General features: G+C 39.3%; 1 protein-coding gene across 3 annotated transcripts in view; it reads right to left on the reverse strand.

The window, feature by feature from the left end:
- The window catches only part of GPR141 (G protein-coupled receptor 141), a 68,797-nt gene extending 58,665 nt beyond the window's left edge, over positions 1–10,132 (reverse strand). For all 3 annotated transcript variants that reach the window (XM_073008960.1, XM_073008956.1, XM_073008957.1), the window contains exon 1: positions 9,979–10,132. The gene's annotated coding sequence lies outside the window, so the exon portion shown is untranslated. The remainder of the gene's footprint in view (positions 1–9,978) is intronic.
- Positions 10,133–11,248: the final 1,116 nt, after the last annotated feature.

An 11,248-nucleotide genomic window follows, 5' to 3' on the forward strand; every position in this document is an offset into this window, starting at 1 on the left:
TAATCTCAATCCTTAAGGAGATCCGGAAATATGTCCTCAGTAAAACTGCTAAATGTGTGAAGAAAATGGTGCTATATAATATGGAGTGATTCTGCACAGGTTCACTGTATAATTGTATCCCAAAGCAAAGAGTACATTGCTATTTCCTAACAGCTTCTGAGATGAGGGGATGACAAGAGCAGAGGTGAGAGGCACTTTTTTGAATAAGGATGTCTCAGGCATGATACCAACTATATACAAAGCTACTCAGGTTTTTCATTACCATTTCTTAAAATTTTAAATCTTAAATTTCCCTGAGAAGTGACTGAATCATATACTAGTTATTATAGATTGGATTTCTTTTAGTGGAATTGTTCCTGGAGTGTGAACAGAGCTACGATTTGATTGATCACAAGTTATTCCCCTGCCCCAGGTAGCTGTAGAAAATTCCCAGGAAACAGTGCACCGACTGACATCATCAATTGGGCAGGCAGTGGAGCGCAGTCTGAACTTTTTTATCAGGGAGCAGAGTAGTGCCCTAAGTTCTACCAGACTTGACTTTTGGATTTCCCAGAAGAGCTACCATTTATGCATGATGCTCCAGCTGATAATATCTTCTACCCAGTCTCAGGACACAAAGGGCTCAGATGCTGATGGCGATGCTTTTCATTAACAAAATTTCACTCTCCACTCACGCCATCCCAGAGAGTAGGTTACTAGCAACCTTGTAAGAAGTATTTCTCTCTCCTATGTTAATTAAATTTCACAAATTTCACTCTTTTTAAAAAGTGACTTAATCATCAGGAACTGCAATATTGAGTTGGCCAGTTATTTTGAAATCACAGCTACCTCCAAATTTGAAAAGAGAAGCCATCTTTGGACTTAGCAACTACCGCTTTTAGACCATCTGAAGTTCCAAGCCTTCAGTATCTATGGTACATAATCTCCATGATAATACCTTCATCATTTCATTTACTTATTCACTCATATAACCATTCCAAAGATGCTGAGTACTTACTACGGGTCAAACACTGTTCTAAAATATAAAGGTAGCAAAGGCATAGTTCCTGCCCTTAAGCAAATTATGTTTTTAAGAAACAGACTATGCTTAGATTAAGTTTGATTATGATTGTCTTGAATAATAACATTGTCATTCAAAATAAGATAGGACAATAACAATTTTTGGAAAATACTTTGGTATAACACATGAAGTAGCTTTGAAAACACTTTGCTGGGGGAGTGCCCAAGATGGCCAAATAGGAATAGCCCCAGCCTCCAGGTCCCAGGGTGAGCGACACAGAAGACGGGTGATTTCTGCATTTTCAACTGAGGTACCGGGTTCATCTCACTGGGGTGTGTCGGACAGTTGGTGCTGGTCTGCACATGAAGCCCGACCAGTGAGAGCTGAAGCAGGGCGAGGCATCACCTCCCCGGGGAAGTGCAAGGGGGAAGGGAATTCCTTTTCCCAGCCAAAGGAAATTGAGACACACAACACCTGGAAAATCGTGTAACTTCCACCCTAATACTATGCTTTACCAAGGGTCTTAGCAAATGGCACACCAGGAGATTATATATCACACCTGGCCCAGAGGGTCCCACACCTACAGAGCCTCCCTCATTGCTAGCATAGCAGTCTGAGATCTAACAGCAAGGCAGCAGCGAGGCTGGGGGAGGGGCACCCACCATTGCTGAGGCTTAAGTAGGTAAACAAAGCCTCTGGGAAGCTCGAATTGGGTGGAGCCCACCACAGTTCAAGGAGGCCAGCCTGCCTCTGTAGACTCCTCCTCTGGGGACAGGGCATAGCTATACAAAAAGCAGCAGAAACCTTGGCAGAGGTAAATGCCCCTGTCTGACAGCTTTGAAGAGAGCAGTGAATCTCCCAGCACAAAGGTTGAGATCTAAGAATGGACAGACTGCCTGCTTAAGTGGGTCCCTGACCCCTGAGTAGCCTAACTGGGAGACATCCCCCACTAGGTACAGACCGACACCTCACACCTCACACCTCACATGGCAGGGTACACCCCTGAGACGAAGCTTCCAGAGCAAGAATCAGACAGCAACACTCGCTGTTCAGCAATATTCCATCTTCTGCAGACTCTGCTGCTGATACCCAGGCAAACAGGGTCTGGAGTGGACCTCAAGCAAACTCCAACAGACCTACAGCTGAGGATCCTGACTGTTAGAAGGAAAACTAACAAACAGAAAGGACACCCACACCAAAACCCCATCAGTACATCACCATCATCAAAGACCAAAGGCAGATAAAACCACAAAGATGGGGAAAAAGCAGTGCAGAAAAGCTGGAAATTCAAAAATTCAGAGCGCATCCCCTCCTCCAAAGGAATGCAGCTCATCACCAGCAATGGAACAAAGCTGGACGGAAAATGACTTTGAAGAGTCGAGAGAAGAAGGTTTCAGTCGAACAAACTTCTCAGAGCTAAAGGAGGAACTACGTAACCAGTGCAAACAAACTAAAAACCTTGAAAACAGATTTGACAAATGGCTAACTAGAATAACCAATGTAGAGAAGACCTTAAAAGAACTGACAGAGATGAAAACCATAACACAAGAACTACGTGACAAATGCGCAAGCTTCAGAAACCGACTCGATCAACTGGAAGAAAGACTATCAGCGATTGAAGATCAAATGAATGAAATGAAGTGAGAAGAGAAGTACAGAGAAAAAAGAGTAAAAAGAAATGAACAAAGCATCCAAGAAATATGGGATTATGTGAAAAGACCAAATCTACATCTGATTGGTGTGCCTGAAAGTGACAGGGAAAATGGAACCAAGTTGGAAAACACTCTGCAGGGTATCATCCAGGAGAACTTCCCCAACCTAGTAAGGCAGGTCAACATTCAAATTCAGGAAATACAGAGAATGCCATAAAGATACTCCTCGAGAAGAGCAACTCCAAGACACAAAATTGTCAGATTCACCAAAGTTGAAATGAAGGAAAAAATGTTAATGGCAGCCAGAGAGAAAGGTTGGATTACACACAAAGGGAAGTCCATCAGACTAACAGCAGATCTCTCGGCAGAAATTCTACAAGGCAGAAGAGAGTGGGGGCCAATATTCAACATTCTTAAAGAAAAGAATTTTCTACCCAGAATTTCATATCTAGCCAAACTAAGTTTCATAAGTGAAGGAGAAATAAAATCCTTTACAGACAAGCAAATGCTTAGAGATTTTGTCACCACGAGGCCCGCCCTACAAGAGATCCTGAAGGAAGCACTAAACATGGAAAGGAACAACAGGTACCAGCCATTGCAAAAACATGTCAAAATGTAAAGTTCATCGATACTAGGAAGAAACTGCATCAACTAGCCAGCAAAATAACCAGCTAACATCATAATGACAGGATCAAGTTCACACATAACAATATTAACCTTAAATGTAAACGGACTAAATGGTCCAATTAAAAGACACACACTGGCAAATTGGATAAAGAGTCAAGACCCATCAGTTTGCTGTATTCAGGAGACCCATCTCACATGCAAAGACACACATAGGCTCAAAATAAAGGGATGGAGGAAGATCTACCAAGCAGATGGAAAACAAAAAAAAGCAGGAGATGCAATCCTAGTCTCTGATAAAACAGACTTTAAACCATCGAAGATCAAAAGAGATAAAGAAGTCCATTACATAATGGTAAAGGGATCAATTCATTAGGAAGAACTCACTATCCTAAATATATATGCACCCAATACAGGAGCACCCAGATTCATAAAGCAAGTCTTTAGAGACATACAAAGAGACTTAGACTCCCATACAATAATAATGGGAGACTTTAACATCCCACTGTCAACATTAGACAGATCAACGAGACAGAAAGTTAATAAGGATATCCAGAAATTGAACTCAACTCTGCACCAATCAGACCTAATAGACATTGACAGAACTCTCCACTCCAAATCAACAGAATATACATTCTTCTCAGCACCACATCACACTTATTCCAAAATTGACCACATAGTTGGAAGTAAAGCACTCCTCAGCAAATGCAAAAGAACAGAAATTGTAACAAACTGTCTCTCAGACCACAGTGCAATCAAACTAGAACTCAGGACTAAGAAACTTAATCAAAACCGCTCAACTACATGGAAACTGAACAACCTGCTCCTGAATAACTACTGGGTACATAACGAAATGAAGGCAGAAATAAAGATGTTCTTTGAAACCAATGAGAACAAATATACAACATACTAGAATCTCTGGGACACATTTAAAGCAGTGTGTAGAGGGAAATTTATAGCACTAAATGCCCACAAGAGAAAGCAGGAAAGATCTAAAATTGACACCCTAACATCACAATTAACAGAACTAGAGAAGTAAGAGCAAACACATTCAAAAGCTATGAGAAGGCAAGAAATAACCAAGATCAAACCAGAACTGAAGGAGATAGAGACACAAAAAACCCTCCAAAAAACCAGTGAATCCAGGAGCTGGTTTTTTGAAAAGATCAACAAAATTGATAGACTGCTAGCAAGACTGATAAAGAAGAAAAGAGAGAAGAATCAAAGAGATGCAATAAAAAATGATAAAGGGGATATCACCACCCACCCCACAGAAATATAAACTACCATCAGAGAATACTATAAACACCTCTATGCAAATAAACTAGAAAACCTAGAAGAAATGGATAATTTCCTGGACACTTACACTCTCCCAAGACTAAACCAGGAAGACGTTGAATCCCTGAATAGACCAATAGCAGGCTCTGAAATTGAGGCAATAATTAATAATCTACCAATCAAAAAAAGTCGAGGACCAGAAGGATTCACAGCCAAATTCTACCGGAGGTACAAGGAGGAGCTGGTACCATTCCTTCTGAAACTATTCCAATCAATGGAAACAGAGGGAATCCTCCATAACTCATTTTACAAGGCCAACATCATCCTGATACCAAGGTCTGACAGAGATACAACAAAAAAAGAGAATTTTAGACCAATATCCCTGATGAACATCAATGCAAAAATCCTCAATAAAATACTGGCAAACCAAATCCAGCAGCACATCAAAAAGCTTATCCACCATGATCAAGTGGGCTTCATCCCTGGGATGCAAGGCTGGTTCAACATATGCATATCAATAAATGTAATCCAGCATATAAACAGAACCAAAGACAAAAACCACAATATTATCTCAATAGATGCAGAAAAGGCCTTTGACAAAATTCAACAGCCCTTCATGCTAAAAAGTCTCAATAAATTCAGTATTGTTGGAACGTATCTCAAAATAATAAGAGCTATTTATGACAAACCCACAGCCAATATCATACTGAATGGGCAAAAACTGGAAGCATTCTCTTTGAAAACTGGCACAGGACAAGGATACCCTCTCTCACCACTCCTATTCAACATAGTGTTGGAAGTTCTGGCTAGGGCAATCATGCAAGAGAAAGAAATCAAGGTATTCAGTTAGGAAAAGAAGTCAAATTGTCCCTGGTTGAAGATGACATGATTGTATATTTAGAAAACCCCATTGTCTCAGCCCAAAATCTCCTTAAGCTGATAAGCAACTTCAGCAAAGTCTCAGGATACAAAATCAATGTGCCAAAATCACAAGCATTCTTATACAGCAGTAACAGACAAACAGAGAGCCAAATCATGAATGAACTTCCATTCACAATAGCTTCAAAGAGAATAAAATACCTAGGAATCCAACATACAAGGGATGTAAAGGACCTCTACAATGAGAACTACAAACTACTGCTCAGTGAAATAAAACAGGACACAAACAAATGGAAGAACATAACATACCATGCTCATGGATAGGAAGAATCAATATTGTGAAAATGACCATACTGCCCAAGGTAATTTATAGATTCAATGCCATCCCCATTAAGTTACCAATGATTTTCTTCACAGAATTGGAGAAAACTGCTTTAAAGTTCATATGGAACCAAAAAAGAGCCCACATTGCCAAGACAATCCTAAGCCAAAAGAACAAAGCTGGTGGCATCACGCTACCTGACTTCAAACTATACTACAAGGCTACAGTAACCAAAACAGCATGGTACTGGTACCAAAACAGAGATATAGACCATTGAAACAGAACAGAGCCCTCAGAAATAATACCACACATCTACAGCCATCTGATCTTTGACAAACCTGAGAAAAACAAGAAATGGGGAAAGGATTCCCTATTTAATAAATGGTGCTGGGAAAACTAGCTAGCCATATGTAGAAAGTTGAAACTGAATCCTTTCCTTACTCCTGATATGAAAATTAATTCAAGATAGATTAGAGACTTAAATGTTAGACCTAAACCCACAAAAATCCTAGAAGAAAACCTAGGTAGGTAATACCATTCAGGACATAGGCATGGGCAAGGACTTCATGTCTAAAACACCAAAAGCAACAGCAACAAAAGCCAAAATTGACAAATGGAATCTAATTAAACTAAAGAGCTTCTGCACAGCAAAAGAAACTACCATCAGAGTGAACAGGCAACCTATAGAATGGGAGAAAATTGTTTCAATCTACTCATCTGACAAAGGGCTAACATCCAGAACCTATAAAGAACTGAATCAAATTTACAAGAAAAAAACAAACAACCCCATCAAAAAGTGGGCAAAGGATATGAACAGACACTTCTCAAAAGAAGACATTCATACAGTCAACAGACACATTAAAAAATGCTCATCATCACTTGCCATCAGAGAAATGCAAATCAAAACCACAATGAGATACCATCTCACACCAGTTAGAATGGGGATCATTAAAAAATCAGGAAACAACAGGTGCTGGAGAGGATGTGGAGAAATAAGAACACTTTTACACTGTTGGTGGAACTGTAAACAAGTTCAACCGTTGTGGAAGACAGTGTGGCCATTCCTCAAGGATCTAGAACTAAAAATACCATTTGACCCAGCCATCCCATTACTGGGGATATACCCAAAGGATTATAAGTCATGCTGCTATAAAGACACATGCACACGTATGTTTATTGTGGCACTATTCACAATAGCAAAGACTTGGAATCAACCCAAATGTCCATCAGTGACAGACTGGATTAAGAAAATGTGGCACATATACACCATGGAATACTATGCAGCCATAAAAAAGGATGAGTTCGTGTCCTTTGTAGGGACATGGATGCAGCTGGAAACCATCATTCTCAGCAAACTATCGCAAGAACAGAAAACCAAATACCGCATGTTCTCCCTCATAGGTGGGAATTGAACAATGAGATCACTTGGACACAGGAAGGGGAACATCACACACCGGGTCCTATTGTGGGGAGGGGGGAGGGGGGAGGGATAGCATTAGGAGATATACCTAATGTAAATGACGAGTTATTGGGTGCAGCACACCAACATGGCACATGTATACATATATAACAAACCTGCACCTTGTGCACATGTACCCTGGAACTTAAACAATAAAAAGAAACTCTTCTTCAGTTCAAAAAAAGGAAAAGAAAACACTTTGCAAAGCAATGTCTCAGAAATCTTTGACCAATTGAAAATTGTTTTCAATGTTACTACTTTGAAGGATAGTACTGACTTGCACATACTCTAATCTTCTTTAAAATATTTTTTGTCTGAGTCTGAGTCAGGAAGACTGCTTGAGCCCAGGGATTTGAGACCAGCCTTGGCAACACAGTGAGATCCCCCTCTCTAAAGAAAAAAAAAAAAAGGCAGGCAGGGTGGCTCACGCCTACAGTCCCAGCTATTCGTGAGGCTGAAGTGAGAGGATCACCTGATTCCAGGAGATGAAGGCTTCAGTGAGCTCTGATTTCGTGACTGCACTCCTGCCTTGGAGACAGAGCAAGGCCCTGTCCCAAAAATATATTTTTAATGTATTATTTAACAATATATTTAACATATTTTAGTCACAACACGCTATGTCTCTTATAGTGCTAGCACAATGGCTTATACATAGTAGACACCAGTAAACATTTCACAGGTTCATTGATTTTAAATTTGGAAAGCACTTTTAGAAATTAGCTAGATCTATGGTCCTTAACTTTAATTGGATTTTGGACCACTTTGAAAATCTGATGAAATCCGTGTTTTTCTTATTTAAAAAAAAAAAAAAAAAAAAAAGCGCTGCCAAGCACAATGGCTCACGCCTGTAATCCCAACACGGCCAAGACAGGAGGATCACTTGAGCCCAGGAGTTTGAGACCAACCTGGGCAACATGAGCAAGACCCTGTCTCTCTTAAAAAAAAAAATTAATTAATTAGCCAGGTGTGGTGGCAAGTACCTGTAGTCTCAGCTACTGAGGAGGCTGAGATGAAAGGATCACTTGACCCCTGGAGATTGAGGCTGCAGTCAGTGAGCCATGATTGGGTCACTGAACTCCAGCCTGGGCAACAGAGAGAAAGGCCCTGAAGAAAGAAAGAGAGAGAGAGAGAGAGAGAGAGAGAGAGAGAGAGAGAGAAACAGAGGGAGGGAGGAGGGAGGGAGGAAGGAAGGAAGGAAGGAAGGAAGGAAGGAAGGAAGGAAGGAAGGAAGGAAGGAAGGAAGGAAGGAAGGAAGGAAGGAAGGAGGGAAGGAAGGAAGGAAGGCAGGCAGGCAGGCAGGCAGGCAAGAAGTAAGGAGGGAGAGAAAAACAAACACACACAAAAAAAAGAAAAGAAAAACACACATTACATTTTTGCATGCAATTTCAGAGGATTGGTGTATCACTCTAAAGACCATCCAGGATCTCCCTTAGCTGAGCATCTCTTATCTAGTCTACAACTTCCATTTTATAATTGTTGAAAATCATTGCTAGAAGAAGAGTTGGAAAACTGTGTCCCCTAAGTCAAATCTGGCTCACTTCTTGTTTTTGTACAGCCTATGAGCTACAAATGATTTTTATAGTTTTAAATGGTTATGTAAGTACCAATATATTAGCCTCAGTTCTACCTCTTGGCTTGCAAAGTCTAAAATATTTACTATCTAGGCTTTCGTAGAAAAAGTTTGCCAACCTGTGGTCTGGAATCCTTAGATAATATTCCCCCAAATTATGCAACCAGTTACTAGAAAACAGAGGACTAGAGTTCACACCACCTGATTCCTCATTCATTGGTCTTCCTATTACTCCTATTGACTGATTAAAATCCTGACTAATTAATTGATTTAAACCCAATAAAACAGAAAACAAAGACATGTAATTCTGGAGTACTTACTAAGTAATTTCTCAGATAACTAATTGTGCAATTATGTAGAACGTTGAAGTTCAGAGAATTAAGTGACCTATCAAAAGTCATATAACAAATTTGTGAAACAAAATTAAATGCCTATATTCAGGTTAGGCATTACTTATTTTTTAAAAAACTTTGCATTATATTTCATTCGACATATTTGAAAACTGCTACTGCTTGGAAGTAGAAAATACTGGTACAGACAGTATTTTACTTAAAGTAAAATTATTTGAACAGATGTTGTTCCTTTTATTTGTCTTATTTAAGAAGTTATTTTTGGATCCTTCCTGTTATGTAGTACTTTAAAAGTGGGATGGAAAGCATTATAATTACCATTATTTCACATGTTATTTTGAATATGCTTCTTTTAGAAATGTCTAAGTACCTGATTGCTTACAGATTGTTTCCTTCTATTGACTAGGGCTGCCCGAATAGTTTCAAACTCTATCTGAAAATAATGCAGTAATAGAGTTAAAGGATTTTTCGTAACAAAAGAAAATTAAGACATCACTTAAAAGATAAGCATTTAAATAATTATACATAAATTCAATAGTGCCAGGTGCCCTAAAAAATTCTATGATCCGTTTAGCCGGTATTTTGACAGAGAGATTCTGAAATCATTTTGGTTCATAGCTACCAATAAAAATTAGGTTTTACTTTCAGAGCAGCGTATCCTAAGCAGTAAGAATAGAACAATTCTTTCTATGAAGAAAGAGTTGTGGTTAGAGAGAATAAGCTTGCTTTTTATAGCAGAACCATTGGAAGATTCTGAATTAGAACTATGCCAACCAATTCAGTATGCTTTATTTCTACGGCATTTTCATTCATGTCTCCCCACACCTAAGTCTTCTGCACTTACCTTGAAAATCCAGATTTCTCAGTGATGGCTACAGAGATGGGCCACATGTCTGCCTTCCAAATAGGATTCTGTTTCAACAGCAGGGCAGCTGGGGCATTTCCATGCTCTGCATGCATTTGCAAGGGCTCTGGACAGCTCACCAAGCAAAAGGAAGTGAATGTGTTCTAAGTTCCTCAGAATGTCAACAGACCATAAAACCTCAAAACCGTTTGAAACACAATAGTCTTGAAAAACTAAGCTGTTAAACATGAATAGTCCAAGTTGCAAAACTACAGAGAGGCCAATTATGTCAAGAAATATTTATGAAGGATTAATGACTATGATGAATCAAGTTTTTAAAATGTTATTCAAACGAAATTTTGTAGAGAATGGGGAACAAAGTGATATTATCAAAAACAAAAAGGGAAGATAAACTGTGTATTGTTCTTCTGGTGAAGGAATATGTGTAATATTTCCTTTCAGTAAGGAGAAAATTTCCAGAGTTGCTCTATACCTCACTGGGCTCCCACTTAGGGCTCCCACTTTTATAATTGTGTTAATTAGCTGTTACTGATAAATGACATTGACTGTGACATGGTACTATAATTATGTCATTTAATTAGAATTAAGATAAAAAGCATTTAAAATTAGAGTGTGCTATAGGGGCAGGGGAGGGGAGTAAATTTGTCACAGCTTAACTTCTTAGACTGTCAACATTATCTCCAAAAGAAGCTGTCCACAGTCATAGAGATGCAATGCAAGTATTAAAAAAAAAAAAAATCGTCAGTTCCTCAAACTGTTTTAACTTTCCTACCATTTTATGACCACTCTATAAATTAGGATTTTATAAATGTTCTAATTATCATGTAAATCAGCGGTCCCCAACCTTTTGGCACCAGGGAAAGGTTTCATGGAAGACAATTTTTCCACAGACAGGGGTGGGGGATGTTTTCCAGATGACTCAAGCACATTACATTTATTGTGCACTTTATTCAATTGTTATTACATGATAACATATAATGAAATAATTATACAACTCATCATAATGTAGAATCACTGGGAGCCCTGAGCTGGTTTTCCTGCAACTAGATGGTCCCATTTGGGGGTGATGGGAGACAGTGGCAGATCATCAGGCATTAGATTCTCATAAGGAACACTGCAACCTAGATCCCTAGCATGGACAGTTCAACAATAAGGTTTACACTCCCATGAGAATCTAATGCTGCTGCTGATCTAACAGGAGGTGGGGCTCAGGCAGTAATGCAAGTGATGGGGAGCAGCTGTAAATACA

This window comes from Chlorocebus sabaeus, chromosome 21 (genome assembly GCF_047675955.1).
Source record: "Chlorocebus sabaeus isolate Y175 chromosome 21, mChlSab1.0.hap1, whole genome shotgun sequence".
Lineage (NCBI taxonomy): Eukaryota > Metazoa > Chordata > Mammalia > Primates > Cercopithecidae > Chlorocebus > Chlorocebus sabaeus.